This window comes from Numenius arquata, chromosome 7 (assembly GCF_964106895.1).
Source record: "Numenius arquata chromosome 7, bNumArq3.hap1.1, whole genome shotgun sequence".
In the NCBI taxonomy this organism is placed as follows: Eukaryota; Metazoa; Chordata; class Aves; order Charadriiformes; family Scolopacidae; genus Numenius; species Numenius arquata.
The window spans coordinates 14,299,028-14,317,408 of NC_133582.1; positions in this window are offsets into that span (position 1 = coordinate 14,299,028).

Here is an 18,381-nt window from a genome sequence, read left to right on the forward strand (position 1 = left end):
GCTGCACTTTCAGTGCAGCGAGCAGGCAGGCTGACTTGCAGCCACATGATTTGCTTTTGACATTGAACTGTTTGTTCTTTTTACATCCTGGCCACTTCTACCGTGCCTAAGCATCGCTCGTAAAACATAAGATCTTGAAAACGTAACCTCCAAAAAGCTGCAGGGCTCTTTGGCTTGTACTTCTCAACAGTTAGATCCTTTTCAACACTATTAATCTTTGTTTCTAAGGGTTTGTGTATCCCAAACACACCGTGCTGTTGTATTCTGGTCACACAGCTCATTCAGATGCGTGAGTGTGTGCTGTACTGCACCCAGCTCCCTACCTCCGGGCACCAGCGGCCTCTGAGACGATTGTATTGATCCAAAAAAGATGAAACCAGGGGCATGCCCACCTATCAGTCTTACCTGACCTGCAAGGACTGCTGATGAGGATTTTAGAAAGTCCTAGGCAGAGTTTTTAGCAGCTCCCTTCAGTTTTATGGATATCAAAGGATGCAGATACACCTGCAAGAGGTGTAGGGGAGCAGAGCAGGAGAAGCTAGGCTTTGCCATCTGTTTCAGTCATTCCTTGTTCCCTCCTTTGAAGGCCAGCCAACACACTGGGATGTTGGCACCACAGTGCCACCTCAGCTCCATCTCCTCCCTGCACCTTTGGGATGGTGTGCCCTCCTGGAGGCACCAGGAGGAAGCAGGCTCCATGCTCCCCGGCATGAGGGTTGCAGTCACAAGGAGCCATCCAGTCATTGCAAATAAATTGTTTTGGACATTTTGCTTTTGCACTGGGCAAGAATCAGACATTGCCTTCTGAAATTACCGAGGTACAATTCTTCTGGCACTATTCCAGGCTTAAATAAAGATGATTTATAACACCAAGCTCTGCGAAAAGCATTGAGAAAAATGCTGATCAGGAAGTTTTGTGTAAATTCTTGGCAAAACTCAAGAAGGGAAGGATAGGTTAAGTTTTATAGATTTATGGTTGCCTGCAAGAAGGGGAAAGGTTTGATGTGGCTGTGGTTCAAATAACTAATTTTCAGTGATTTGTTTCTGCATCCTATATTCTATCTGATTGATCCCCATACGTATCTTGCGTCCTTCAGACAGAGCCTGTCCCCTCAGACGTGATGCCAGGTTTCGGTATGAATATTCAGGAGGGAGAGAAAATACAATATAAATTCAAACTGAATTGAATTTCTGCTTCACCCTAGCTTCCCGTTAAAACCGCAATGGCAGCAGTTGCCAGAGTCCTTGTGATACCCACACTACAGCCTGCAGCCACTCTGAAGGCAAAAGCAACTTCTCCCTCCATGTCTTTAAGCACACTCCTGCCAGCATTGAAAGTCCTACAACTGTAACACCATATAAGATGCTTATTTGTTATTAGTTTTGAGCTACTGGTTAAAAAAGCCAGACTGGTCAACCAACAAATCCCTAAACATCTGTACTATACTTTTGAACTTTTATATCAATATGCATGTGTGTTCTCATTAGAAAGTTAGTGCCTACATTCAGTTAGAGATTAAATAAACCATTATAAATTAACTTTAATTTCTCCATTTATAAATCAATCCGTAAACTTTCGTTCATTCTCACTCATTCTGGTGTTTTCAAAGAGGCTGTTCTTTTTCTGTCTTTGCAAGCTAGTTACTATTATAATTAGTGTTATTGGAAATTAGTTTACAGTGTAAAGGAACAAAGTCTATCTTGCAGTTGCCACTAGTTAAATGCAACAGAAAGAGCAACAATATCGCACCAAGCACTAAAATAAAATCAACAAATGAGTTACTTGATTGCCAAAGGCAGCTACTAGGTATTACCTGAGAAAGTTATAGGCCACTGAGTTTAATTTCAAAATCTGAAGTGTCCAGCAAATCCCAAGATAGCTAGATGTTGACAGAACACTGTCAGTAAAGCCAGATGCCAGATGGTGAAGTGTGGGTGAGGCACAGGACCTACTACTACAAATAGCATAAAAATGCTTTAGAATGTATTTTAAAATTAATATGCTTGACCCAGTAACCCTTTTTTTTTTTTTTTTTTTTTTTTTTTTTTTTTTTTGCTTGCTCCAAGAAAGAGAGGAACAAACAGATTAAAATCTGATCCTGAGGAGGGAGGCCATGACTCTGAGAATGCCATCTTGTCAAAGACAGTGATCATCTCAACATGAGATATTGACTGTCAGCCATGAGCACTTCTCTGCTTGAAATGAAAATCACACTAAGACAAATTGTTTAAGAAGGGCATGAAGGCATGTGAGACTCCACATAACTCTGTGGCATACGTATTTCTTTTGATATTTAAAAGGTAGTGGAATTCATCCTGGTTATTCTGGCCCATCTCTAATCCAGATGTCCATTAAAGGCTGGTTTTATGAATCTGCTTTCCCTGGGAATAAGCCATTTGTGGTTGCCCAATTCACCTCCAGAGGGTGAAGTCCACTTTTAGAGTTGCTTTGACCCTGCAGCCAAGCTATGGAGGAAAGCCCACATCTGGGGATTTCCACACTTAATCTGAGAGTGAGAGGAAAGCATGTCCACGAACAAAGGCCCCCACAAGCACCAGATACATGAGGTGCCTCAGTGTGTTGTTTAATAGTTGACTCATTGCTAATGATACAGAAACCTCAGGGCTATAACCCTGGTGGCATAGATTTTTCAGGGATTTCTATGAAGGCTCACTCCTTTTTTTGAAAAGAACTAAAGACCAACCTATTGAGGGAGAGGGAGGGGGAAAGGATAAAAAAAAAAAAAAAAAAAAAAAAAAGCTAAAAGGACCCAAGGAAATCATTTACCAGGCCTCCTCCAGAGTTAAACCCAGTACATCAGTACATATATTCCTGATACTCATATAATCTGTTCCACGCAGCTGGAAGTTGAAAAATTTTGATGGACTTCTTAGGTAACCTGCTCCACTACTTCACTAGTTTTACCATTGGAAAGCTTTTCCCATTGCTTAATTTTGCTGTAAGGTGAGATGTCTTTCTTGTCATATCCACCCCGAGGCAGAATAAACTATTCATTCCTCTTTCCGAAAGTCTTTTTCATTGACAAGTTTAATTTAGGAGGGATTTTAGGAAAAGGTCTCTCAACAGATCAAGTACTTTTTCTGGCAAGTGTCCATTTTATGCACTCAAATACAATTATATATTACTTGAAGTAACATATATCCATTTTAAATTTTTAAAAAATCCATTCTTTATACATGCAATATAAATTAGTTCAAAGTTAGCACCAGTACAACTGTTATTTATCAGTTTTCCACTGTACATCCAAGTCAATTTACCCAAGAGAAATATTCTTTCAGCTATTACCTCAGGAGTAGATATTAATGTAGTATTTATAGACTTTATTGAGTAACCAAGAAAATGAGCTTTTACAGATAGATAGAAAATTATACCATTTCTGGAACCAATACTCCCATAACATGTGAACACATACTCCTTGGTCTCTCAGTACATAATACACCTCACACCAAAGCAATGTCCAACCTTGTCAAGTCAGTAAGCTCTAACAAGCAGTAGAATAGCCTGAACAGTTTTTCTGGAGAAAGCGGTTGAATTAAACTAAGATAACTGTTTTCTGAAATCAGAAAGAAGTCAGGTACTTCAGAGCTTGTACAGACTGTCATGTAAAATGTGTTGTATCTTACTGTGTTTCTGTATGAGTATACTTATAACCAAAATATTTATCATCAGTTCTCTAATGATCTAATGTATTTATAGCAGTTCTTCCAACATATCACAGTCAAGATGTGACTATTTTGATTTTAAGGCTATCATAAAACATTTGGTATGCTGTTAAAGAGAAGCATTATGCAATTACTGAAAGAGTCTCTTCATCATCCTTAATAAACAAAGTTTAATTATAGTAGACTTACCTAATGTGCAGAAATAACTTATAGGAGCTGTAAAATATTTTAAGATCCTGTTCATGCAGGCTAGAGGGACAAACACCTTACTAGGGTGTTCCTCAACATTTCCATGCTTTGAGAACTGACAGAATGATTACCAATTTTTTTCTTGGGATCTGCAGAAAAGCGATCAAATGGTTTTGCTCTATCAACTTCAGGAGTACATTTGTCCCCTGACTTAAGCTTCGTATGATCTAGAAAAGCAGCTGGAAGCAAGTATTGCTTCTTATTGTCCACTAATTTGCAGACAAAATGTCTTTTTCTAAATAGTAACATTAGTTGCAGCAATTGCAAGCAGTTGTACGTCAATAACGCTCAAACCATCTGTCTGTAGTGCAATTTTTACATTTTTAGATATTCATAATGCTGTTTCACCGAGGTTTGGAAAATATTCATTTAGAGATCATGCTATTCTTTTCTACCTACACAGTAATAAACGTTGGAAACATTTGGATATTTCCAGGGGTTTGAGGCATCAGTAGCCACAATCTTTAATTGTTTTCTAAATTGAAAAAGGATCGTGTTGTTCACAGTAAATGAAGCTCTCACTCTAAAAAGCTAGACTACGTCAGAAATGGATAGAAAATGTTATTGAATTTGCTGTCATAATCAAGTGATTTATATGAATGGCTGCAGAGAGTACAATTGCTGTCTGCCACTTTTACAATGCTAATTATTGTTGTTCTCTCTAAAAACCTACTGAGTTTTGTTTGTAGAAGCTATATTACAATTATTTTTCTAATCTACTCCATTTTCCTGCTGTCTTACATCTGACAGTACCTCATCACTCATAAAGAAATGTTTTTCTGCATGAGCTGATAAGCCTTATGTCCATGCACCTGAACCGATCCGTGCAAAGTCGTTCCTCTGCTCAGGAAAGCAATGTGGAGCATTTCTTCCAACACAGGCAGGAGTGGACATGTTGGGGGAAACGCTCCCATCCTACTCACGGTCACGATCCATGCAGACCAGTCAAGCCAATGGCACATCACTAGTACTTCAAACTGGTCTTGTTTCACAATCAGCTTTCAGCTTGCAGGCCATGGATATACTCTGGTCAATATTTAAGTCATAAGAAATGGGAATAAAGTCACCCTTAGATCCTGCAATCTTGAGCATTTAAGCATAATCACAGGGTCTAGCCTTTTAAATAAGCTACAGCTATTTTTGAGACAAAAGTAAATTTAAAGCATATTTCGGTGTGGAATTAATGATGTTTCAGAAGCTTTGCAATGTAAACTGTTGTTTGATCAAATTCAAAGGACTTGATGTTGCAACAAAGAGTGGGCACCTGGCTTTCTGGCACTGTATGTGACAGAAAGTCAGAGAACCTTTCCAGAGAAGTAAAACCCTTCTCTGTCTTTCCCAGGCCTTGATCTTCATCCAGCCAGGCTCTTCAATCTTCAAACAACAAGCCATCAGAAAACATCCATGCAGCCTCCACTCCAGGTCTTCTGAAGGTGTCCTCTCCCCCATATCTTTTCTGAACTCTCATTTGGTGTTTCTCCCCAGCTCTGAAAGCAACATTTTTCTCTTTCCAGGTCCATGATCAAGTCATGAAACCCTCATTGTATGACTTCCCTCCCTGCTCAGAAAGTGCCAGTAACGCCGTAACTCTTTATGGGCTGGGGGCCTCACCTATTTATAGGCTGCGAGATGAACATTTCCAGAGAGCCTTGTTATGACTTCTGCGCACAAGTTTCCACGCCATGCCCAAGTGAATTGGTATATGATCACACTTCAGCACAACACACTTTATTGCAAAAGTCAGTTGAGTATTTCACAAAGCTTATCACATTTGACATTTACATAGTGAGTAACAAAACTGTTCAGAAGTTCTTCTGCTCACAGAAGGTTTCTTTACCTGGTGTACAGGAACAACACTTGATGCATAGTGTAATATAGTAATTTTATGGGTAATGTCTGTCATCCTCAGCTGCAGTTTAATAGCTTTTTCTTTAAAAGACCTATTTTCTTGGTTTTATCCAAAGACTAGGGCTCCTCACACTAAAGACAAGTGCCTTCAGAGAGGACAGATCACACTGAAGATAGATCTTTAACCCATAACTAATGCATACCTTAGACAGTTTAACAGGCTGATTTGGTCCACTCTCACACAACAAAGTGGAGCAAGGGATGCCCCTGAAAATAAGCAGTGGCTGATCACACACTCTCAGTACATGGAAGTACTTTCTCCCACTGATCCCAGATTAGCCCTAAAAGACTCTGCAAGCCCTCCTGTCATGCAGTTCTCTCTTTCGTCCAGCTGTGTGTAGGAGGGTTGGTTGACCTGCCTGCCTATGCAGTGGAAATACAGCCTCTTTGTTGATCTGTCACCTGGCATCTGCATGTGAGGGACCTTCCCCATGCTCATTATGCTGAGGACCATTATGTACTGCACCATTCCTCATGCAGGACAATCACATTGGCAGTTAGCCCCACAGCCCCTTTTTCTATGAGGTTTGTCTTTGTGTCTCTCTGTATGTTACAGAGGAAGTGCCACATACTCATAAAGCCTGGCTGGCAGCGGCAGGCCTCTGTCCCAGGGTACGTCTGAGCCCTTCCAGCCAGGTTCTACTGCTCTGCTCCTTCCATGCACTGCAACAGCGGCTGTCCATGTCCTGAGCTAAAGACACACAAATAAGCTGTGCCCATCTTTGCACAGCAACATTGGTTCTGTGAGCGAAGAGGGAATGATGCTACAAGAAGAAAGGAAAAGGCAAAAAGAAGGAAAACTAATCCGTTTTTCAGAGGTCATGAGAAAGTGGGACTCCCAATTATTTCTGTATTCCAAAATGCATCATTAATTTTCAGAATTTAAAAATTATTTCTGTGGTGCTTTTCTGGAAAAACATAGCTGACCTCTTATAATAAGAGTCATGCAGATTCTAAAGCACGTATTGGACTATCCAACCAAATCTTAGTCTAAGACTTAATTTCTCAACATGTTATGGACATTTGAAAGGATAAGAATCTGAATTTTAAGACCTGTTATTAAGAACACTAAGCCAATGTACATCAGGCCTTATGAGTTGAGGTCAGTAACATTTACTGCAAGTAATTATTCACAAGTCTTTTTAATAGATTTTAAATCCCAGAGCAGCCTTTATATGAATTCCAGCCTTTCCTAAACAGCAGATATTTCACTAAATTAAAGGCTTTTTATTACTGAACAACCACTCATGCTTATATAAGCATTTTCAATGGCCTTGTGCATTTTATTTCTGGTATAATTCTTCTAGATTCAGCACTAAACTTTGCTAGGACCACCTTCTAGGCTGAAGAACTCTCTATTATAACACAAGGTAATGAAAGTTTCTGGAGAGACTACTTGTTAAAACCAGTGTGCCAGGTGCAATGCCGTCAATATTGTAGACAGTAGCAATAAATTACTGTTGACCAACTTTACTAACATTATCTTCTAGTTTCATTCAATTTTAGTTTTACTCCCCCCATTTCCCCAAGAGCGCTGATCAGTTGATGCACATTTTGGCCCTTGTGTTAGAGCGGATACAAAGGTGTCCCTGTGCAATCTCTCCTGATAGAAGGGAGCTACTGCAGAGGAGCCCATGGAGATCTCCTGCTGTCGCCTGGAGGACAACCTCCTCTTCCAAGAAGGATGAGGAAATGTCTCTCAGCACAACACCCAGATGAGGTTTTCCAGAGCTTCCTTGCCCTGGTTTAGTGGCAAATGTCTCTTGGTGACAGAATTTTACCCACAGGCAACAATCACAACCCTTGGAGGTCAACACAAGGGAGTCATAGAAACTCACCCTGGGTATTTTACTTATATGTAATAAGAGACCTATATGTCAGTCTCTGCTCTCATTCAAACCTATGTATTCAGTTTAATTTATGTGAAGCTGTGGCTGAGAAAATAATTCTGTCATCCAAAATTTAACAATTTATCCCATAAATATACCACTTGATAAACCCAGTATATCTATCCAGAGATCTTCAGATTCCGGTAACTAAAAATAAATAAATACACACACACACGCAGACTTATCTTACTTTCTGCTTGCATTCAGAGGCAAAAACTTTGACCAAGAAACCCTGGATTTCAGTGACACTAAGCAGTCAATTCTGTGGTTCTCCTGTTACACACTGGAGTCTGTGACTGTTCCTGTCTTTTGAGAAACAAGGTACTTAATATACACAAAAAGCAGCTCCACAGGTGAGTAGAATGGTCTAATACTTGCAAAGCAATCTTCAAAATGTTTCTGCGTGTGAACTACTGAACACCTACTCCTGTATTAGAGACAGATAACAAAGTTAAAAGTATAACACACCAATGTATCCTGGAGGTATGAAAAGATCTAACCTTGTATGGAAGTCCTCAGTAATGCAGAAGGTATATAAAAAGTTAAGAGAGATTTGCTATTATTTATGTATCTCCTTTTCTAGGCTTAAAATAAGATTTATAACTACTATACAAACATCTTCATGACATCTTGGCACAAAAGACAAACTCTTCTAAGAGAAAAATATATTATAAACAAAGAGAAGAGATACAGATATAATCAGTCATACTCGGCTATAATTTAATTCTCTGGCACTCCTTTTTCCTTCCCCCTCTCTCAGTGTAGGGATGACTATAAAAATCTCTAGCAAATTCAAAATCAACAGGAGATACATTGGGTCATATCTGACTAATGCAGGATTTGCCAGCAAACAAAACCAACACACAAGAACATTGTCACTGAAATTCTACTACAAAGCAGAAGTTTCATCCCCTTCTTTCTTGGACAATTTCTGTTTTCTTAAAGAAAATACAGCAAACAAATTTCTTCACTACTATTCCTGTGACTCCCTGCTGTCTTCTTGGCCAACTGATTCGAAATCAAAAAACATTGTTTTAGCAAGTATATAAAAACCTATTTAATAGGAATATAAATCAAGAATGGGAAAGAGAATTTAATGAAAGCAAAACATATTAAATAAGACCACCATTTTATTCAAAATATGCAATTATGAGACTAACATGTTTTCTTAGGTGACAGCACTTAATGCTTTTAAACACACATTGAAAGCACAGTCTTAAGTAAAGACTCAGTTCCATAGTTCTTTCTGAAGTTTTTACAAGATCCTAGTAATTTTACCCCAAAACTGATAAATTTTCCAATCAGTTAAATCTGAATTTCAAAATTTAAATATCTAATCTTCTGAATTAGTGCCACCAATAAAAGACTTGAGGATAAAATAATGTTCTGTTGGTCTTATTGCTTTTCTGACAAAAGCTTAAAATCTACAAAATCCCTTGTTTGTGGTATAGTGCTGTGTTCACATAGAAACCATATGCTTCACAGACATAAAAGAAACTGGGAAGCTTTCCTAGCAGCATCTCCACGCTATATGACCATAGTGTGGGTGACTCATTGCCTTATTCCAAATTCATTTCACCATCCTTTCAGTTTCCAGCAACCCCACATCAGCTAATAGGATTGTTGATTTTGCACAGGAACCACCCTGATCAGAGTCTTCAGCACTCTCTGAGCTTGCTTTCAGTCAAAAATGACATTTTAATTTTGAAACAGTCAGAGACATCTTAAAAACTCCTCCGTGCAGAAGACTTCAACAGTTTTGTCCCCAGCAGAATTCAAAACTCTCTGTCAAGTATAAAAATACTTAATATCTCCACCAAATACCACCAAAGAGCTTCTTCTTGGCCAAGTGTCTCAGATCTGTGGAGTTTGGAATCCCCTAAGCCCTACCACTGGGCATGTGCCAGAGGAACCAGGAAAACAAGCTGTTTGGAGCCAAAAGAGGGACAAGAGAAAACTTGGTTCATGGGGACCCAAGTGTCACAGACACTCAGACTTCTGGATATCCTCTCCAGACCCAGCCATACAGGTAGAAGAGGTTACTGTTTCCCAGGATTTTCCTACCTGAGCACTCTCTCATTCATTAAACCAAACTTGAACAATTAAGTCTGTTATTCCCCATCCACCTCTTTGATTTGCAAGGACTGCTTTCGCAGGACAGGCATTAGAGAGCACTCAACCAGGAGCTCACCTGGGGAGCAGCCTACGACAGAGGAGCTGCAGCAACTCCTTTCATCAAGGACTGTGGTCCTGGCAGAAAGTATCTGTTTATGGCTTCCACTGAACCAGAACCATCTCCACATAACATTTTAATTTTGACAAAAATCAGTACATTCTTCTCAGTAGGTGTTCTATTGATTTATTTTCCCTAACCAGCTGTAGAATTGCTAAGAAACTGATGCACTGTCAGGCATTTCGGTGACTAAAGTAATGAATAATTGGCACTTAATCCAACCAACTGTCTCGTTAGACAGTCTCTGAAAGCCTGTTCACAGTAAATACTGGTTTTGAGTGGGGAGTTGCAAGTACAAATATTCCCAGTGTGCATTTCTTGATTCTTACTTCTTCAACTATTGTCTCCACATAAGCTCATCTCTCCTTTACGTGCATTGTAACATTTTAGTTCTGTGACATTTTCATCCTGTGAGATTTTCAACCTAGACAATTAAATCCCACAACACTTGCCTGCAGAGGTCTTTACAATCATTTATCATTCATAGGTCTTTATAATCATACTAAAGTGCTTGATTCTGCCCAGAGAAACCTATAGACATAAGGTTATTGTGTGATAAGTTACTACCTGTCAACTTTCCTCAAATCAAGTTGCATATTCTATAGGCAGTGACATGTTCCACAGCTAGTGTCCACAACCACACTTGAGGCATCATTTGAAACTTCCTGAGAAGAGCAAATCAACACAAAATTTGAATCTTGGATATCTGGAACCTTTAAATTCACTATACCCTTCCTTAGGTGCAAGAGAAAAAAGGTGTTTAATGACAAAAAAATTATTGCTATGTTTGAACACAAGTCCAAATGATTATGTGAAGTGAATTACCTTGTCTTATGCCTTGTACAGAAGAGGATATTGAATGGTAAAAAAAGGACTATATATTTGTTGGCTTGAATCATCAATAGCTCATATTCATGTATAATATTTAGGCGAATGAAGTCTTCCTTGTGTTGAACAGAGCAGTGGTGGCAAGGAAGAAGACTCTCCAAGTATCCTTCCCTGAGACAGTTGTCTGCCACATATATCTAATGTATCCGGTTAGTTTAGGGCATGAAACTTTCCTCCTTCCAGTTCCCGTAAGAATGAACAAACCCCACTGCTTACAGCAAAACACAGAACTTGCTCCACACACACCTCCTCATCTCCATTATTTTTAGAGCAAATGTTCGAAGCAGTTCATTGAAGAAAAAGCTATTAAGGAAGAACAAGCCCTCATTTCCTTTCAGCTTGCAAGGTAATTAGACTGGCAAAGCAGCTACAGTGTTAATTTATTCCTGGCAGATAAATTAACTGCTTCTTTGCAGACACTGGAGGAATGACTCACATCATTAACACAAATTTATTAACTACAGTATTTCCCTCTTCCTTGCCTCCCACCTTCGTCTCCTTTGGGCATAAAGCTGAGACCGGAAGGTCTGCTTCACTGTGTTTTACAGTGTTTTCAGGGACTGTCTCTGTCTCCTGTCCCCAGTCCCAGGGTTCAGCCTCACCAACATTTCAGAGTGGCTTCTGCTCCCAGTGCAACTGATCAGCTCCACTGGGAGCCTGGCCAGGGCCTTAATCTATTCATCGTTTTTCATGGTCGTAGCAGTCAGCTAAATATCAGCAATACCTTCTACACTACAGCAGCAAGTCTGCCAGGAATGTTATAGGATCTGATTTTTAGGTGTTTTTACAAAAAACACAGCTAGAAAAGTTTCCTGCAGACTGAAATTAGAGGGCTGGGTCCTTCAAGCAGTCATTCACACAAGCAGCCCTTACCTGCAAGCTTCATCAATGGCACTATTCACGTGAGATTTTATGGTTTACGGGATTAGACACTGTATGTAATGTCTCAGGCTGAGACGCAGCCACACACCCCGAACATTGCTGAAACACAGCCACACAGCACAGCCCTTTTACCCCCTCTCCATCAGCAGCTGAGGGACTCAGAAATACAAATATTAAAAAAAAAAAAAAGTGAACGGAAGTTGCCTTTTAAATCCTCAATTTCGTCATCACTCAGAAAAATCCAACTGCTCGTGAGGTATATGCAGTCTCCCTTTAAGCCCACCGTGATGAATCCAGCCTTCACACAGGCCTGCATTGTAAATTGTGGTAAATAAATTGCTGCTAGCCCTATGTAACTGGTGAATTAATTTTTTAGGCTTGCCAATATGACATGTTTCAACAAGACTTACATTCAGTTTTTAAAGGTATCATGTTAATATGTTTGAGTAATTATTTTCTTATACAAATCCCAGCAGAGAGGGGGACCATTCTTAAGGACCTCCATCATTGCAAATATCGCTTTATCTCTGTCATGGGACCCCTGCTAATCCGTAGGCCCTTTGGCCCAGCAAAATTAGCCTCTTGCCACATCAAGAAAATTTCAAGTTCTGTTGTTTTTTAGGTTAAACAAGACCCTACGGCAACTCTAAGTAGAACCTGTTATACTGGCTCAGGTCTGCCTGCATGGTATGTGAGTTTCAGGTGCTCACTTAAATTAACAGGGATGATGACGGAGGCACTTGTACCTTAACTCTCTCCAGACCTTGTGGGAATAAGACTATTACAGCCTGCATTTCAGTGGTGACACTACCATGGCATAAATATTCTTTCTCTGTGAGTTAAAATTTTGGCTACTATGTCTCTCAAAGGAGGTGTTAACCTCGTCTGCTCTCAGACAAGCTTCTGCAGGAAAAAACACTGGGATTTGTCATGGGTTCTCAGTCCATCCGCTGCCCACTGCCACCAGTCCCAACGGTCCACCCCAGTGCCCCAGGGTATGCCAGCTGTATCAGGTCTCTGACCAAACTGTCCCCCAAGCTAGACCAAAGGAAGGCCACACAAGGTCCCTGCATTACTCGCAGGGGAGCGCTAGGTGCAGGGGTGGGCAGTATCTCCGCAGAGACAACCCTTTCTGGACCACCCATGGAGGCTCTGTGGGATCCAGCAGCAAACCCATCTCTTCTGCGCAGAAGGGCATAACTCCAAATCCGAACTTTCCAATATCCTCAGCACTGCCCACAGCCCAGAGACACTTGTACAATCAGTGTTAAGGACAAACCTTTCAGCCCTTCTTTGACACCTAATTCCACATCCAAATTCTAATTTTGTTGGCCTGGAATGATAAAACACCCCAGCTTGTAGTCCCTGCCATGGCTATAACATGACTGCTATCCCAGACGACATGTACTTTTTATTTGCACATTAGAATCAATAAGACAATTGGCAACAAATGAGAAAAGAAATGGCACTGAATACAGTGAGCTACAGTGCACTTTTTTAAAAAAAACTAAGCACCAAACTCCAAAAAGTTATTTGGTATAAAGCCAGCACCAGATCATGTGGGGATAACAGGATTGCTGCTTGCACTGGGATTAGGACTAGGTTTAGACTTAGTATTTAGGAAAGCAGAGTGGAGAGTTTGATTTATGGTAAGGAGAAAGCAATATGAATAGCATATGGGGTAGAAGGCCTAATGGTAGCTTTTAGGTTGAGCAGGATTTAGGGTTACTGACAGTAGGATCCAAAGTTTGCAGCCAGATCTGAAAATTGCAAGGACTAGAGTAAAACCTGTGTGTGAGGACTAAGGCTTAGCTCAGGTGTGAGCAGGGCTCATTTGCCTGTGGGTTGGTGTGAGGTAACAGGGGCTGGACAGCCGGGACACGGATAGGTAGGACAAGAAGCAGGAGAAAACTTGCTGTTCACAAGAGGGATGAGTGGGCTGCTGCTCCCTTCTTGCTAATGAATTAGGGAAGGTTCAAATGTAAAGTGCGGGAGATGGAGGAGTAGGTGTATTGCCTGCTGGCCTGACGCAGCAGCGTTATCAGAATGGAGAATGGTTTATATTCATGTTGGTCTGGGTGGGCTTTACTGGAGTAGGTCTAAGGACACTATTGTGTGAGTCTACAATAACTTTTAAAATCAGTTACAATATGCTTTTAAAGTTAATCCTCTAATCATTCCCACTTACTATGCATGGGGCTGTACTGCACACAGCTTTGGTGCATGTAAATAGACTCCTTTCAGACAAAACAAACCTGAAAGGTCCCCTCCTGCTGTAAACCAAGTGCACTCCCACCCTTAAAGCTGACATGTGGGTCTCTAATTCTGTTTTGGTAATCCACCAAGGTCTCCAGGACAGTCTGTTCTCGGAGACTCCTAAACAGGTTTTAGCAGCATGTTACAAGCTGCAATGGGAGGCATTGTTATTCAGATAGTGTTGTGGGTCCCAAAATAACCTGGCCAGATAAACTGCTATGCAAGGACCTGAGAAAAAGCTGACCTTGTAATAGAAAAGGCCTTGCTTGTATTTAACCTATCTCGGTAAGAACATAAACTGGATGGAGGCAGTTTGCAGACTGTAGCAAGTTAAAAGAAATGCCGAGTGAGAGTAAGATATTCATAGTAGATGTAATAAAACCTCTGACTGGATGTGAAAAGCAGTTTTGCATAGCACGTAGGAGCTTATTAAGAGTGTTTGATGAGGACAGATGAGTGGAGAAGAAAACAAGAGAGAAAAGTAGGATCCAATGTCAAGGAGTATTGCCAGGACCTGAGAAACAACACAAGAACTTGGGATGCTATATAGCGATGTGTAAAACCTGATCAGCTCTCATTTAACTACAGTTTTTCTTATTTGTAACAGATACAGAATTAATCTAACATGTCCCATAGTTGTTGATAATACAGTTGTACCCTAGGTGACTGGTAACTGCATGTAACCGTACTTGCACTCTGAAGTGTGATGGTAGACCACAACAGCTATTTCTCCACTGTAGGGATTCACTTGCCCCCTCCCTGAAGAGCTGGCAGCTCTCTCCTGGTCCGGCTGGCCCAGCTGGCGACCCATGCAGGCTGCAGCACATGTGAAGGCTGATGCAGTTCTGCCTGCTCCCAGCCAGGCACCGGTTGGACAGGATGCCACGAAATGCACCAGTATTTTCCAAAAGCTCAAGGAAAGCAAACACCTGAATGAGTTCATACTCATTTCCCACTCTCATTACCCAGAAGTAGACACTTTGAGCAATTGCTTCAGAGATTGTCTTTAACACAATTTCGTAGAGAGTGTATTTGCCTACCCCTGCCTGCTCAATAGACACACACTCTAAGAGTCAGTGGCTGTGAGATTTCACAGGGAAATAGCCACTCTCTGGAGCACAAATACAGATCTCAAGCCTTTACCCACTAATAATGAAATTGTAACACCATCAAGAAGCCTTGCCTGTGGCCTTTGCAGAAGTTTTGCACTCGTTGCTGATCATACTTTGTCTCAAGGACAATGTGATCTCACCAGACCAAACTTCTCTCCTGGTCCCAGATTCTCCAGCTGGCCATCCATAGGCACAAAGACTTCCACGAACCCATAGTCCATGTCTTCTTCCTGAAACAAAAGGATGTCCCAGAGATCTGCAAGCAGTTCCTCTGGGATGTTTTCCTGGAGCAGCTGCTGTATTTATAAGACTAAGCCCACCATTCTCCCACACTGTGTCTTTGGCCAAAGAGAGGATGAGATGTGGAGCCATATGCGAGAATGGTTTCTTTGTTAATCTAAGTTCAAGGGAAAGCTAAAGACAAGAGGCAGCTCTGGGCTATATAATTAAGCCAAGATTCAACTGAAGAGCTAGTTTGATTTACAGATACAGAAATGCCTGTGGACTGGACTGCTACCAATAAGAAAGCATGGTCTTTCTTCTTGTTTAGGTAAGTTGTTTATTATTATTAAGCCTGTGGCTAGGGTTCTGATTGTGTTTACAGTTCAGGTTGGGTTATAGAGAGCAGAGACTGAAGGACTTGGATCTTGTCAGGCCTAGCAGGTTAGGATGAGGACTAGTACCAAAAGGAAGCAAACTCCTTATGACTACATCTGCTACTGGGACGTGTCTTGTGGTGAAACTAGCATTAGGAGTGTGGTCAACGTGTGGCTACTGCACAACAGTAGTGGGGAAACAATTCGTCTTTACTATTCATTCTAAATTTGAGTGTTTTAGAACACTCATCAACAAGACTTTGTCTTAGGCTAAATGTATTTAGTTCTACACACTAAAACTTTAACTTTATTCCACCCATAAAGAGAGGCCTAGCTGGAAATAACTCTAAACTATTCTTCCCTTCTAGCAGTGGTCTTCATTGTAAGAGGTCAAACCTTGAAGACCATAGCCATGAATGTATGTCTTCAGGTCCTGCTGTTAATAACTCTACCAGCCCTAAATCAAGCCAAATTATTAGCCCTTTACCCAAACACAGAAAATAAATAAAGTACATACACATACATGCGTCATTTATGTATGTGTGTATAGCCTTCTGGTGGAGGCTGAAGTAACATGAAGACCATTCTCCACCTCTTGCACTGCACTTCATCCTAGACAGAGTCTACATGTTCTTGGTTTAAGCCAAACTCTTAAGGGCCTGGTACCCTAAAATCCAAACTCCAGTTGATGTAATTGGACTAGATTATGAGTCTACAAAATCTATACTTGCCTGATTCCTAGGCATGGCACTTTTAATGATCCAAATACTCAAACTAGTATTTCAGGCTCTGCTGTTTCCAACCTTAAAATTGATTGTATCTTTGAAACATTTATGCAGGTTGTAGGGAAGCACAAAATATTCTTGCCTTCTGGCACAAGCCTGTATCTTAGTCCCCAGTGCCTTCTGTATTGCACCTTTAAACAATGCTCTTCTGGCCCTGCTGCCTATTGCGCTAACCTGATGTCTGGACATAGTTAGAGTCCCAAGATATTTATCACAGCTTGAAAAAAGAATGAGGTCTTCCCCTCCAGCTACTAGTCCTGACCCTAAACTGCCATATAGATATCTACTTTCCATCAGGCCCTGCTAACCATAACCTCCGCCTTAGCTGCAGGCCACAGAAGGACAGAAAGTAGTTTTCTCTTATGAAACCAGCTCATAACTTAGGCCAGAGAAATATTCTTTCTACATCTAAAAGCCCAGTTGTCCAACCCTGCTGTCCATCACCTTAAGGAGAGGCCAAGCACTGACCCCAAACTTAATTATAATCCTAGAAACTGCCATTGGACCCTCACCCCTGCCTCCCTCCAAAAGTCATTTTTGTCATCCAGAAATATCTAGCATTTGTAGCTCTGACTAATCTGGACAGTAAATGAAGCCGAAGCATAGCCTTAACTACACCCCAGGTGAGCCCTGCCCCACAGAGCACTCTACATGATTAATCTGTCTTTTCAGGCACCATTCGTCAGTTCTAAAGATGAGTATCTGGCCAGACCTAGTGATAAAATTACCTCTTCAGCACTCATCTTCCAAACCCAGATCCTGATCTCAGTTCCAGCCCTGGCACCAAATAAAACCCAGTGACTGCTAACATCTTCAGAAGAGTTTTTAATATCTGCTGCCTTCTAGAACCCTCGGTGCATCATCGTAAGCCTTGCAAAGGCTACCAGTAGAAACAAACTATTCCGTCCCAGACATCCAGAGCCACAGACTGACAGTATTTTTGGATTATGAAGATGCTATAAGCTAGGTGATGGAAGCAATTCCAACCTGCACCAAAACAATGCATAAATCTGTGATTCTGTGTCAGCATCACCTTCGGCAACAGGCCAGTGAGTTTTGCAGGGTAAGCAATAAAGCTGAGCGTTCAGTACTTCATATTTAAAATACTCAAACCCAATACTAACATTAATGTAGTCAGACACCCCTCACAAAAGGCATGATCCAAATGAGGCTTCTTGGAAAATAAATGAAGTCTCTTGTGGGGGGTGGTGAGGAAACAGAAGTCATGTCCAAGCAAGCAAAATGCAACACAGCTGCCTACTACAGGGGTCTTTTGCACTTACATATGGCTGACGATGACTTGGTGTTTGAAGGAAAAGGGGTGTTGCAGGCTTTCACAAACTGGTTTTGCTTCTCTTGAGTTTGCAATGCAAATATAAACAGTATCACAGGGCTCAGCAGTATCACAGTTCAGGTAGTTTTGATATTTGCACCCATATGGATTCCCAATCATTTTTGTTACTGTGATTGCAGGCAAAAACTTGAAATCACTGATGATGGGGGACATCTCACTTTAGGTCAGATGTAGATAATTATACTGCAGATGCCTAGACACTCTGGAATTCCTTTATATCTGATGGAGGGAAATAGTTACTTTGAAGGAGCAATTTCTCTGAGATAAATTTAGAAATCTACTCACAGATGATGAATCTTATTCATCATGAATCTTTTTCATGTTCAACTATATCTCTGTCACTATGAAAACAGCTGAAGGTGAGTATCTCAGATGTAGACACCTACATTTAATCAGATAAATCTTTTAAACTTGCTTACTAACCTGCAAGACCAAGATCTTGAATAATCAGCAGATTTCCACACATGCTGCCTTTACAACATTATGATTTATAGCTGAATGAAAAGGACGTTCAAGGGTATAACATAACATGGAATTTCTTGTAT